Here is a 15,339-nt window from a genome sequence, read left to right as displayed (position 1 = left end):
ATCTTGCCCACTGTACACTTGGCCTCCACACAAACCACTGGGAGTTGTAGCCTAGTAGTACAGACCTACAATAACCCCGCCAGGTCCATCCCCTGCCCTGGTTCCCATGCTTGCCATATAGTACACTGGTCCAGTCTGTCCCACATCCCATTCAGCTCTCAGGTGTCGATGGGCATGGAAGCGTAGTTCAACCCAACCAGGCCCACTATCCAGCCCACACATGTGCTGGCAGGTGCCACTCTCTATCTAGTCACCCCTGTCCCAGTCCTGGTTCTCATGCTCACTAGTTGGAGTGGCAACCCAAGAGGTAGGTGTACACTGTTTCCCTAATTGGTTCACATCCTTCCGGGGTTTAAAAACACTAAGAAGAATAAATACTTGGGTTTCTTACAAGCCTAAAAAAAATCAATTGCTAGGGCACATAGCTTGGTATTATAAAAAACCTGAAGTGTATTTTTGGTTTTGACTAGATTTGGTTTTAAGTCAGGCTCTAGCATACTCTGCCCATGTGGCCTCGAGGATATATTGTCACCTTGGCACCTCTGATTACGAAAGTAATATGGACAGTTTCCCAAGGATAGTATCAAAACCTCTTTCTCAGCATGTTGTCGAAGACCCCCTTTTACAAACTTTGTAAACCTAAACCATGGGGTGCAACTTTTGTGGGAATGTGACTGTATTTTAAGCATTTAGGGATCGAACCAGGTAGATGGGAGCTTTCCTTCTCTATTTTCCTCTCTGTCTTTACACTTCTCATAAATTTACACTCACACCATTTTAGATAATATATATGTAAAACGCAGATGTGAATAGAAGCAGAAGATTACTTACGAATGTTTAAGGAAGCAGCCTGTGTAATCCAGAATGGGTCATCAGAGGTTTTATTTCATACAGCCTTCTAGCTAGAATTCAAAACCTCTCTGTCATCATGATACACCCGCCTTTCTACCACACCCCTTCTAAAAACACTTGCAAGAACATACACAAACAGGGCACACATGTCTTCTTTTTTTCAGAAGGCATCAAAAAGACGGGACAATAATGCAAACTGAAATTCCTGGATGAATGATCTGCCTGATGTGCTGTTGGATCCTGTTGGCTGGTATTAAGAAAATACTTTGCATCTATGTTCATCAAGGATAATGTTGTGGTTCTCTTTTTCTGTTGTTTATCTGGCTTTGGTATTAAGGTGATACTGGCTTCATAGAAAGAGTTTGGAAGGATTGCCTCCATTTCTATTGTTTGAAAAAGCTTGTGGAGGACTGCGGTAAGTTCCTATTGAAATGTTTGGTAGAATTCAGCAGTGAAGCCATCTGGTCTAGGGCTTTTCTTGCTTGGGAGGGCTTTAATTACCAATTCAGTTTCAATCCATGTTACAGGTCTATTTATATTATTAATTGCTTTTTGGTTAAATTTTGGTAGATTGTATTGTTCAAAAAATCTGCCCATTTCTTTTAGGTCTTCTGATTTGTTCACATATAGTTGCTTGTAATAGTTCCCATAATTCTCTGCATGTCTGAGGTATCTGTTGCTATATTTCCTTTTTCGTCTCTGATGCTATCTTCTCCCTCCTGTTTTTGATTAGTTGGCCTAGTGGGGAGTCTATTTTGTTGATTTTCTCATAGAACCAGCTCTTTGATTCATCAATCTTATGTACTTCCAAATCAAAGATGGACTCCCAATGAAACTGCTGTACATATGTAGATATTGGGATGCTAGACTGTCTGACACTGTCTGTACCAAGAATGGCAGTGTATACTTAAATAACAGACTGATGGAATTATGACTCCTAATGAAGGACTATACTATTGTAATAATATGAGGAAAAATCAGTCGGGGGTGGAAATTTGGTTTGGGCAGCAGGAGTTGGGGGGGACTCCCAGGCCTTATGGAATTGTACCATAAAACTCAGAAGAATAAAAGGAAAAAAGAAAAAAAATTCCTGGAGCCAACTCTTTTTTGAAGTGGGGAGTTCTGAAGATTGTAAAGGATAATGTAATAAAATATCCATATATTATGTGATAATTTGAAAAACATCTCACAATGAAGCAGAACCCTACCTTTGCCATTAAATATATGAATGTCCGCTCTAATTGAAATAAAGATCACAAATACCCTCACGACGATGCATATCAGATTTTATCACTATTCAGTCCCTAAATCATAATTTCTTTTTTAAATGTCAACACCTTTTTAATTTGGGAATTGTGTCTAATTTCATGTAGTTTTCCACTCACTAAATTTTCTTCAGTTCTAATAATGATTAGACTCTTAACCAAATTGTGATGTAATTAGCAACTTTTATAAATATGTATTGATTGTCACGTGTAGAAGATAAGGCATTTGTTAAAGATGACAAAGCTATTCTCATTAACTGCTTATAATCTATAGACAATGAAGAAATTAGTAGTGCTACATGACCAGGCATGATATATAGTCTTACGCATATGTAATATGTTGGGATAATTTACTATAATGTGCAATTTGGGACACAGAGATTAGTTGATGGCTATTTCCACCCTTTATTTTCCTAGTAATCATTTATTCTCCTCTCCCTCCGTTTCTCATGTCTGCCATAATAGCATCAAGAACAATTTCCTTGGCTGGATTAAGGAGGTCAACTTTTCCTGCTACATGTGTTCATGATGTCATGTACATATCCTTCATTAATTTGAATTATTTTTAAGAATCAAATATGTTGGCCAGCACAGTGGCATAGTGTGCTAAGCCTTCATCTACAGTGCTGGCAGCTTATATGGGCTCTGGTTCAATTCTCAGCTGCCCCAATTCTAATCCAGCTGCCTGCTCATGGCCTAGGAAAGCAGTGGAGTATGGCTCAAGCCCTTGGGCCCTGCACCCACATGGGAGACCTGGAAGAGACTCAGGCTCCTGGCTTCTGCATGGAACTCTGACTGCTGTGGCCATTTCATAAGTGTATTAGCAGATAGAAAACTTCTGTGCCTTTCCTTCGCTGTAACTGCCTTTCCAATAAAAATAAATAAATCTATTTTTAAGAAAGAATCGGATAGCTTTCTCCCATCAGAATGTAAGTTTTCTGAAGCAGAGACGACATCTGTTGTTTGTTTGTTTGTTTGTTTGTTTGTTTTATTCACCATTATGTTTCTAGCAACTATCACAAGGTAGGCACGGAATAGGTCCATAGTAATACATATTAGATGGTTGGCTAGAGAGATGGATGAATGGATAAATGAAAGGATAATCAATTTAGTATAAAGAGGTCATCAAGTTCCCATTGAGGCTAAACTGAAAATAAGGTTTTGTTTCATTTTGAGTTAAGCAAAACTAGGAGGGCAAATGCATCTTAGTAAGTTTTCATGACGTTAATTACAGTAGCTACATGCAGTAGCACAGTTCGGGATTCCAGATGTGCTTACAATACAAGGAAAAACTTGAACTCCACTCTTTACAAAAGCAACTGAAAAACAAGAGACTCAAAAATCTCAGCAAACTCTAAGAGCAGGATTCATGCATAATAACGCTTTATTTTTATCTTAGGCTCATTTTTAAAAATGAAAATCATGGGAAAACTGAATTTGGGAAGGATTTATTTACAAGTGATGATGGGTAAAGTTGTATCTTGAATGAATTCATTCAACAGTTCTAAAAAGTGACCATTTCATTTTCTTTCTCTCCTGGCCAACATCCCCAAAATAATTAAATGCATGCAAATGAGAAAAGGAAACCAAAAGACTTCTAACTAATAAGAGTCATCCCGAGGGTATGAACAAAAAGAAACCAAGAGGTGGAGATGGAATCCATTAAATTCCCCAAGTACATAAACCTGCCAGCCATAGCAAAACTGAAAATGCAAACCTTACCTTTTTGATGTTCACCCATTACTAATTGAAAGGTAAAAGGCATATTCTATATGCCCAAGGAAATAAAGACTTAACAGATGTCTTTATTGAAAACTGTGCTGCTCTAAGGGACAGGAAAATGTATAACTTTCCTAAGCCGTTTGCCATGCCATGTCCGAGTGCTGTCACCATGCCTGATACACAATTATAAAATGGGCTGGGCTGTTGTCTTGACAGATTATTTGCAGTGCTGGAAATGAAGAGATACTTTCTGTACCACTCACCTCTTGCTAGAAAGGTCCCGAATGAGCTACATGACCAACTGGAGTTATTTTTGTGTTTGGGATCATCTCCCTAGATAGGAAATGAGAGATCAAGCTTGAACAGTGAAAATTATAGGCAACAAAAGGATGCTAAAATAAAGTCATGAAAAATAAAAAGCATTCTATGACTTTTCCTTCATCTGAAAATAATTTTTGAATCAATCAGTTCACTCTAAATTCCACTAAAGAGTAACAGTGATACTAACAATAATTGGATTGCTTTGTTCACCTAGATATTTCAAGAGCTTTTACTTTGTGCCAATATTTTAAACCTTCAAAGCAAACACATTTAAAAGGTGATATCTCTTTGATGTGATGAAAATTTTCATCAGCCTATATTGATGTGGCTGAAAGCTTGGAAGAAATCAAGCTGCTTCCTCTACTCCCAACTTCAGGAGAGATGAGAGCACTCTATGATCATTTCTGCTTCACTCCGAGTCCAAATCTTTGAATGGGATGGGAGCTGCTGCTATGATTGTCAAATGAGCACTTGAACATTTTCAACCCTATAATAAAGAGACGCATTGGTAAATGGGCATCCACATCTGTACATTTTTTTCTTTTTGCACATCTGTATACTTTTACAGAAATGTAATACAGACATATTTGTATGATTTTTCTCCATCAATGTGTACATAAATGTCCTTATTTGTCTATGCTTCCATTTCTATCTCAGTCTTTAAAATAATGATCATGAATGCCATTTAAATTTTCTATCTTGTCAAAACCACAAGGAAGGAAACCAAAAAAGTTACCTAAATAGAATATAGATATATATGATATATTATTTGTACATACAATATCTATATATAACATATAGATATGTATGTGTAGATGTGTATAGTCGTAAAACCATGTTTTGCATGTTTACTTTAAATACCTGTAAAATTTTTCTATTTCTGGGCCAATCGATTTCTCACCAGTAGATCTAATGCCCTGTGATACACAGTAAACATGTATTCCTAATCAAGTTAGAACCAGCTGTATTTTCCTTTAGGAGAAAAGTAGGTGAGCCACATTCCAGTTCCTACTTTGTTTCACCTGAGCCCCAAGAGTAGCTTTTACATCTTAGAAAGCTGAAAAGAACCAAAGGAACAATGTCTTGTAAGAATTAAATGAAATTGTCATGTCCATAAAAGGTGTTTTTTTAAGATGTATTAATTTTTGCACAGAAAGGAAACACAGGGAGAGAGAAAAGTCTTGCATCTTCTGGCCCACTCCACAAAGGGCCACAAGGGCCAGAGCTAAACCAACTTGAAGCTAGAATCCAAAAGCTTCTTCTAGGTCTCCCACATGGATACAAGAGCCCAAGAATTTGAGCCATCCTCTGCTGCTTTCCTGAGTGATATGCAGGCAGCTGGACTAGATGTGCAGCAACTAGGACACAAACCAGGACCTATATGGGATTACCTCAATACGCCATCGTGCTGGCCCACATAATTAAAGTTACCCAAACATTGTCACACTTGTTTATTTCTGTGTCATCTGTAGTTGTTTTCACACTACAAGGCAGTGAGGGAGAATAACTCTCGAGACGTGTTTATCTGGGCACCCTGTGTCTATTTCTTCATCCCTCTTTATTCTCTAAGAGTAACTTACAATATCCACCTCTTCTTTCAGAGTTATCTTGTAAGTCTTGACTCAGCAACACATTTAAACTTTACTTCCACTATTTAAAAAGGAAATAAAACTAAAGTTCCATGCTAAGAAGAGAAATAAATCAAAACTCTGCACTGGTACCTTTTAATTAATAATAAGAAACATTGTATGAATTTATGGTCCAAAGACACCTTCCTCCAAGGCCAGAGTTAGTCAACAAAAGTTAAGGATTACAAATTGTCAGGAACACTGGAGAGAGAGGTTAAGATTCTTAAAAGTATAGACTTAAAAATTTATCCAAAAGTCAAAATCAATGATTTATTGATTTTTTCTTCTAAGAGTAAGTCTATAAGGGATCTTTTCGTGTGGTTTCTCACCATGTCTTCAAAGCCCTCCTAAGTCCTGTCCAGAGATAGCATCCTAGTAACAAGAGGCAAATTCCAGCCCCTCGGGTCTTTCTTACCCCAAGCCATACTACAATGAAGATACTCATGTGCTTATCTCTTTAAGTCTGCATTCAGAGACTTGAGGTCCTCATCTGGACCACAGAAACCAGGAAATATGTCGAGACTTGTTTTCTAAATATCCTTAGAGATATGACTTCTGACATTAGGAGAGTGTGGGGAGCCATGCAGTTGGGTCGGATGGCATGGGTGTGTGATGAGCACTGCTCCTTGGTTAGCAAGGCTACAAGGAGTTTCTAGCAGCGAGGCAAGACCCAGCGGAATGTCTCTGGTCACCTCATTGCTGCCTCAGCCCATTGTATGGACACTTAATCACCTCTCTGATGTTTCATAGAATTCTCCTGAGGGTGTTGTTGTTTTTCTGCTAATGTGAAGTGATTCCTGTAACTGGTATGACACCTCAGATTGATCAATCATGTTATGATAAAAACATCTTTAGCGACGTAAGGCTATGACACACAGCTAAAAGTATACAATAGTACAATTGAGCCCACAATGTCTCCAAACATCCTGTTATGTGCCCACTTTTGTCCTGGAATTTGCCCTAGTATAAGCAATGTTTTCCTTAAGAAATGGCTTGATAATATCTTGCAACTGATGGCAATAATGGAGGTACAAAGAGTTTGTTTACCATGCGCCTCGAACTGTCACAACACATGATATGACGTATTCTAGTTTCTCACCACAGAAAGCAAAAGTATATGCGGCATCTTTTAAAGGGAAACAAATGTGAACCCCCACAAAGTGGCTTAAAATCTCTATCTTATATTGGCACTTATGTTTAGGGAAAGAAATCAGTTTATAAAAACTTTTCTCTTTTTTTTTTAATTATTTATTATTTAACTTCATTAATTACATTGTATTATGTGACACAGTTACATAGATACTTGGGTTCTCCCCACCCCTCCCCAAACCCTCCCACCATGGTGGATTCCTCCACCTTGTTGCATAACCACAGCTCAAGTTCAGTTGAGATTCCCCCATTGCAAGTGTATACCAAACATAGAGTCCAACATCTTATTGTCCAGTCAAGTTCAACGGCTTCTTAGGTATACCCTCTCTGGTCTGAAGACAGAGCCAGCAGAGTATCATCCCAGTCAATTGAAAGCTCCAACATACCATCAGCAAAAATTTACATCATTATGGAATTAATTGACATAGTAATGAGTAACCAATATGTTAAAGATAAATGCGAGTTCCCAGCCACCTTCTGTGATCATCTCATTGACATTTCAATTTTAGTTTATACACAACATATAACATTCAAAACATAACATGTTATACATAACATCATATGATCTTAAATTAAGGCAAACATGTGGTATTTAACCTTTTGGGATTGGCTCATTTCCCTTAGCATTATGGTTTCCAGTTTGGCCCATTTGGCCACAAAGAACTGCATTTTGTTTTTTTAATAGCTGAGTAGTATTCCATGGAGTAGATGAACCATAGCTTTCTTATCCAATCCTCTGTTGATGGGCATTTTGGTTGCTTCCATGTTTTTGCAATTACTGATTGTGCTGCTATGAGCATAGGAGTGCATGTTGGTTTCTCATAAAACAATTGTTCTGGATATATTCCTAGGAGTGCTATTGCCGGATCATAGGGTATGTTGAATTTGAGTTGTTTGAATATTCTCCATACTGATTTCCATAGAGGCTGTACCAGCCTGCAGTGGAGTAGGGATCCCTTTTCCCCGCAACCTTGCCTCCACTACTATTCAACATAGTCCTAGAGGTACTCGCTGAGGCCATAAGACAAGAAAAAGAAATCAGAGGAATCCAAATGGGAAACGAAGAAGTCAAACTCTCACTATATGCAGATGATATGATTCTTTATGTAGAAGAGCCAAGAGACTCAATACAGAGACTGCTAGAACTTGTACGAGAGTTTGGTAGAGTGGCAGGGTACAAAATTAATGAACAAAAATCAACAGCCATAGTGTATGCGAACAGCCCCAAGATGGAAAAAGACTTAACCAGCAAGATACCATTCAAAATAACAGAGAAAAGTATGAAATATTTGGGAATAAATCTAACCAAAAATGTAGGAGACTTATTTGAAGAAAACTACAAACTACTTAAAAAAGAAATTGAACAAGACCTCAAAAGATGGAGTAACATCCCATGCTCCTGGATAGGTAAAATCAATATCATTAAAATGTCTATACTGCCAAAAGCAATATATACATTCAACGCAATCCCAATCAAATTGCCCAAAACATTCTTCATGGAACTGGAAACAATGATCCAAAGGTTCATCTGGAAGCACAAAAAACCACGGATAGCTAGAACCATCCTGAAGAACAGGAAGTTAGCAGGGGGAATCACAGTTCCGGACCTCTGGACATACTATAGGGCAGTGGTTATCAAAACAGCGTGGTACTGGCACAAAGATAGAGAGGAAGATCAATGGAGCAGAATAGAAACACCAGAAGGAAACCCACACAGATACAGCCAAATAATCTTTGACAAAAAGACAAACGACAATCCAGGCAAATGGGAAGGTCTGTTCGATAAATGCTGTTGGGACAACTGGTTAATAGCCTGCAGAAACAAAAAAATAGATCCACATCTCTCACCATACACTAAGATCAGAACTAAATGGATAACAGATCTAAACCTACATCCAAAAACTTTTCTCTTATATTGGCACTTATATTTAGGGAAAGAAAACAGTTTATATAGATAAAAGGAAGTTTCTTGTAAAGGCCCTCTGTAGACTGGCTATGCTGCCTTGATCCCTTTCACTGCCCTTTAACAAAAGAACAAAAAACAATTGAATCAGCACTAGGTGAAGGTGACGGTAATTAATGCATGACTTGATTATAAGATTTAGCAAAGAATCTATGTTATATGCTTTTATAAGATCCTTTTATGATCTTTTAATTCTGTACTCTTAATATTCTAAGCAATATTAGTTTGCTTGTGTTTAGTAAATATTGATTTTAAGTATAAGTAAATCATTTGTCACTATGTAAACACATGCACTGCCATCTGTGGAGTTCCTGGCTTTAGCCAGGTGACTGCAGGTTTCAGTGAGTAATGATTGTTGAAAATGTTTTCCTTAGGATTGTTTTTTGTATTCTCTTAATCATGATGGAAAAATGAAACAATTGGATATTGTGCAAAAGCTTGTGATGATTTGTGTATAAATAAAGAAGGCAGCTTTTGTGAGTTGTCCATTATGAGCATCATGTCATAGTGGTCCGTGTCTTATCTTTTCTTCTTACAGTCTCGCCGATCCACGCATCCTTTGCAAGCTCTCAGTCAGCTGGAGCAGGTCTCCGGCAGGAGAGCCTGTGAGTCTGTCCATTTTATTGAAGAGCAGAGGGTCTGTGATGAGATAGGGGAGGTAGGCATGAACTGGGAGAATCAGGACAAGTCAAAATCACTAAACCAGTCAGGACCTCATATTCATCTTTCACTCTTCCCAAACTTAGGCTCTCAGGCTGTCCTGAATGGATAGCTGGATTGCTGACCATGTGTTCTGGGAAGCCGTGCAGGCACATTGGCTTAGAAAGACCCAAGGCTTCATTTAAAGCTCTGCTGCTTCTGTCTTATAATTTTTAGATTTTCACTGAGTGTTTAAAACTATGTAGCCAGTTATTCCTACCAGGAAAGCCTGTGCTTCTCATGCTACACCTTGGGGAAGTAGAAGAAGATTTAATAAGACTTGGAGATGAATGCTGACAGCTTATCTCTGCTCTATTCTAAGAGGAACCAACAGGCAAATACCAATCCATGTGAGTGAGCTTCTTCAGTGCTTCATGCCTTGCACTGACTTCCCCAGAAACAGGAACTTGACATTTCCTTCACTGTCTGCTTTCAAATCCCCCAACAAGTCTCCAGTGGCCCATACTCAGAATCACCAGGGGAATCTTGGGAAATGTAGTTTGCAATTACCTAATCACCACACTACAAAAACTCCATGTGTGCAAACCATTGAGCAGACAGCCACTCCAATCTAATGCAACACAAAGGAGCAAATCACAAATGGAATTGCTGGGAGGCTTGGGTTCTAATTCCAGACCCTCCACTTGCTGGATGAATTCTAAAACTAGTCATTCATTATCCCTAATGGTTAGCCTTCTCACTTGTAGCATGAATCTCCCAACATTGCATAAAGAATCAATGTGAGACCAAGATAAAATGAATTCACCATATCTAAGTATTTTTAAGATTTTTCATATTTTATATCAAACTGACCACTTTTACATTCCTGAGTAAAACACGTGAAAAATTCAATTGTCAAGTATCATGCACTTTTTTTGTCTGATTCTGGTACCCATCAGCAGAACTGCTCCAAGTCCAAATGAAAGAAAATGACTGTGGGCTTTTGCCGGATTTGCTAGAGGTGACAGTAACACTCTATTTGGGCAAATTTTCTGTGGAAAGTTCTGTTTGGAGGCTGTATTTGAATCAGGTAAAACATTATACTTTATATCACATGCCAAATAGATCACTTGAGTCTTCCCCGTATATCTTCAAGCACAATTAATGTGCCTCAAAGCACATCCCACCACTCAGCATCTTACTAATGATTATGATGAAATGCCATAATAACCAACTGTTCTGGACACTTAACATGTATCAGACACTGTGCTAAGAATTTGAGTTGAATATTTCATCCTCACTGCATCTTCATTGTATTACAGGGAAATGAGGGACATTGAGTTTAGAGTTGTTGGATGTGTGATCCACAATGTGGGATCCTAACAGTGTACATCTGCATGGCTCATCAGTATCACCTCCCTCAATGGCATCAGTGTTCACTTTAAATATCACGTGTTTCCTGTTATTTGTAGAAGTTAACATGTAGTATAAAAATTGTGTGGATGTCATATGATTTATTATATAGTGATAAGCATTGTTTCAATGAATTAGCCCATATTCCCTTCTTTACCCTTGTAACAATCATGGTCATAAATTCCTCACTTTGTGGTATCAATAACCCTGTTTTCAAGAAAAGAATGCATGTATAGTGTAGGTGTATAATGTTTACTAGGCAGTGCAGCTGACAAAATGTTAAAAAATATATAATTTAAAGATAAAACAAATACATGTTAAAAGGACCAACAAAGAAACATAATGAAAATCAGACCTATAACATTTACATTATTTTTAAATAATTTATTCAGTATAAAGCTCCAAGCTATGCAAGTCTAAACTATGATAAAAATTCATGCCGTGGGACATGTTTTATGGCATAGCAGGCATACTACCCACTACAATGCTGCACTCCCATATGAGCACAAGTTTGTGTCCCAGCTGCTCCACTTCTGACCCAGCTCCCTGCTGCATGGCCTGGAAAAAGCAGAGGAAGATGTCCAAGTTCCGGCCCTCTGCCACTCATGTGTGAGACCCACAAGAAACACCCTGGCTCCTAGGTTTGTCTGGCTGATGTGGTAATCTAGGGAGTGAACCAACGAATAGAAGGTCTATCTGGCTCTTTCTTCTTCCACTCTAACTTGATTTTCAAATGGAGAAATACATCTTTCAATTTTTTTTCCAGTGAGAAGATGAAAGAGATGAGGTTGAGAAGAAGGGAAAGAGAGAGAAGAAAAGCATTACATTATGAATTTAGAAAAGATGGGTTATTTACCTGGGGTACATAGGTATGGTTGACCAGTAGCTGCATCAAATACAGATATTTTAAATGAGCTAGCAGATGAAAGCCTCTCTTTATCTCTCTCCCCTGACACACAGTTTTTAAAGTGTTTTTCAGAAGATCTATTTGTTTTTATTGGAAAAGCAGTTTACAGAGAGAAGTACAGACACACGGAGAAACATTTCCCATCTACTGGTTCACTCAAAAATGGTTGCCCAAAGGGTTCACTCACTGGTCCTCAAATGGCTGCAATGGCTGGAGCTGAGCCAAACCAAAGCCAAGAACTTCTTCCTGGTCTTTGCCTCCCACACACGTACAAAGTCCCAAGACTTTGGGGAATTCTCTATTGCTTTCCCAGGCCATAAACATTTTCGCAAGTTTTCCTAGACAAACACTGGTCCTGGCAAACCCCGATCTCTATTCATGACTTTGGTTTGTGCTGCCATTCTCCGATCTGTGCTTCGATGAAAATCATCATCATTTACCTTGTTTCTCTGTCATTCAGTATTCAGTATTGTTGCTGTACATGCATATTAAATCCCACAGTTAAAAGAACATATGAGCGAATATGATGGATACCGTAAGATGCTGTCTTGCACTATTTTTGTTTAACATTCTTGTCACATTGTTCAGTTTTGACCACACACACAAAAAAAGCATTTTCTTATGGATTACACAATTTTTAATTTAAACGACCTCTCAACCATTTCTTGGTTATTCATTGTGCATTCTTTTAAGAATGTCTCTTCCTATGAAAATTCACATCTTGCTTTCACTTCTCACCTTGCATAGCATCACTTCCATGAGGACTTCTCATATACCAGCTTCACCATAACTGGGTCATATGTGTTACAAGCATGACTAGTCCTGTGTATATTGCCAATGTGGACCTCTGGTTCAGCTGTTCTACAGCAGAACTTGAACTGTTGTGCTTGGGAACCCTGTCACACCCTTCCATGCCTGTCCCCCTTGCACCGTCTCCTGCCACCCTCTGATTTTAGCAGTGGGAATCAAAAGGGTCTGGTGGCACAGCCCAGGTCTGTAACAGCAAACCATAGCTACTTGTCATCACCCTGAGAACCCACTGCCCAAATTAGGACTTTTTTTCTTTGTGTAATGCCTCTTTGATTTCATGCCTCTTCCTCTTTTCAGTATGTCATCGTTTTTCAGTCCTAATTAGATCTAATTTTTGCTAACTGGTCAAATGGACTCTGAGGAGAAAATCTATAACTAAGTGTTAGATGTCAGCTTAATAAACCTGGAGAGAATTATTTTCAAACTCCATCAGCATGATATAAGTTTGCTAACCAGAAGCTGTTGTAATTACAGTATTTATCAAATATGTTTTCATAACTGAAATTCCATTGTCATTAAGACACTGTCAAATATTAACTTACAATCATGTAATTAAAATTATTCAAGGAAAGTATAAGAAGACAATGTTTTTTCATCGAAAGTGTTACATTATTAGGTAGTCTTAATGATGAAGTTAACAGTAAAAATGAATTATCTCTTATGAAATGTTTTTTAAGAATTCAGATTATTTCCTACAACATTACTTGCTCCAATAGCATCTTTCTGTATAAAAAGGGGGGCACTGATTGCTCAGAACAAAATAAAGTAACAAAGTAGTTATTTGATATACTACTCAAATTTGGAGGGCAGGAAAAAAAAATCTGAGAAGGGGAAAGAATGTAAATTCAAAGAAGCCTTAGATCTAACATCCAAGTACATGGTTCTCTGGCCAATTAACCTGAACCTTATTTCATCCCTTTTATGTGATCTTAAACAAAAGATATAGTTAAATTCACCTTTTTGGCACAATTTCTGTAGTTTGTTTAGTTCAAATGATTAAAGATCACTATTATTGGGTAATTTTTACTGTTTTATTCATTTTTATTGAAAAGCGTTAAGGAGGTTTTCATTTTTAATTGGAAACCCAAACCAGCAGCAAGGAGCCAACCCCTTGGTCGATTGCCCGCTGCTTTCCCAGGTGCATTCGCAGGCAGCTGGGGCAGAACTAGAGGGGCAAGGACTTTAAGTGGCGCTCCTGTGAAGGGCTGCTGTTGCAGGAAACTGCTTCATCTGTGATGCCCCAGTGTCAATTCCTGTTGTAAACTCTTCAACGAGATTTTAAAATTTAATATATGGAACATAGTTAGAGATTGGGCTTTATTGATTAAATCCCTTCTACTAAATGTTCAGCTTTTTGCTGAAAAAGATATTTCATAGATCTTTCTTTCTGCCCTTAGGAAGCTTGCATTACATGTAGTCAGTATTTAAAAATCACTTATCCAATCCGTGGTATGTTTTGAGAAGACCTACACTGTAACTGTCAACAGGATATCAAGCATTGTAACATCTATGAATGTATATCCCTGATAAGCTTAATAACTCCGCTATTATCATTGATACACAGAGAAATCCCCAAAATATCATCTGATTATAATTTTAAGTATGTATTTTTAAGAGGATACTTTTTATTATTCATTTCCCCTTTCTATTAATGGTGTCAGTAAACATTTATTCACTTAGAGAGTTCCCATATGAAACCAAGTGGTTTCAGACTGAATAGCCTCAATGACCCATATGCCAGTTCAGCATAAATAAGGTATCAGTAAGATTATTTTTAATTAGAAAAAAACGATGACTTCATGCATTTGTCAGTTAGAATAAACTTTGTGAGACTGCAAATGTGTATTATGTCTGAAACGACTTAGTGCCTTTGATTTCATCCTTAGCAGATTTCAGCAACCTAGCAATTTTATTTGTAGTGCAGTTCAGAATTGTGGTCCTCACTCATACTGGCATAAGGGATGGTGAACATTGGAAATCAATTTCCCTTAAGAAAATAATTTAGTAATGTATAAATTCAGAATCTGCCAGCTGACTCAAGTTCCCTTAAAGTTAACACTCAAACAAAAAAGGCCTGATTGACCAGTCAGCATTGGCTGTAATTTTGTCTCCTGGCACCAAGTTGTAAAGGCATTCTACTTCACATGTTTTCAGATGATCACCTTCAATAAGAGAGAGAGAGGGAGAAAGTGAAAGCAGAAGGGATAATCATACAATTTCTTGCCTTGGCAAGAAAAATTCCTTCCTGCAAATGATGGAGCTAAAAAATCTTCCTATATGGCAGACTTGTTCACATAACATCCCTGGAACAGACAGGCCAGGAATTCCAATGAAAGCTCCCTTCTTTGAGAATGCCTTAAGTACTAGAAGTTAATTTATGGAGCTGCCTCAAATGCAGATGCTCAGTCTGGGTCCTCTGACAGCTTCTCTATTTTAAAAACAAGCTGGATCCCAGCAGGCTTGAAGGAGAGGCAGCCGGGAACCGCCTGCCCTAATTACCTGATGAAGATTCCACTTGAATGGAAACACCAGCTAACTGGTGATTGGATCTAATGAGGAAATGCCCAAGTCTCTATCGGCAAATGCGTTGTGTGCATGCGCTATACACACACAAAAAGATGGAATAAACGATATTCACACTTAGCTTCATCTTTTACACATTTTTAGACA

The sequence above is a fragment of the Ochotona princeps genome, chromosome 5 (genome assembly GCF_030435755.1).
Source record: "Ochotona princeps isolate mOchPri1 chromosome 5, mOchPri1.hap1, whole genome shotgun sequence".
Taxonomy (NCBI): Eukaryota; Metazoa; Chordata; class Mammalia; order Lagomorpha; family Ochotonidae; genus Ochotona; species Ochotona princeps.
The sequence above is the reverse complement of the archived record's forward strand: the minus strand, read 5'-3'. Positions refer to the sequence as shown.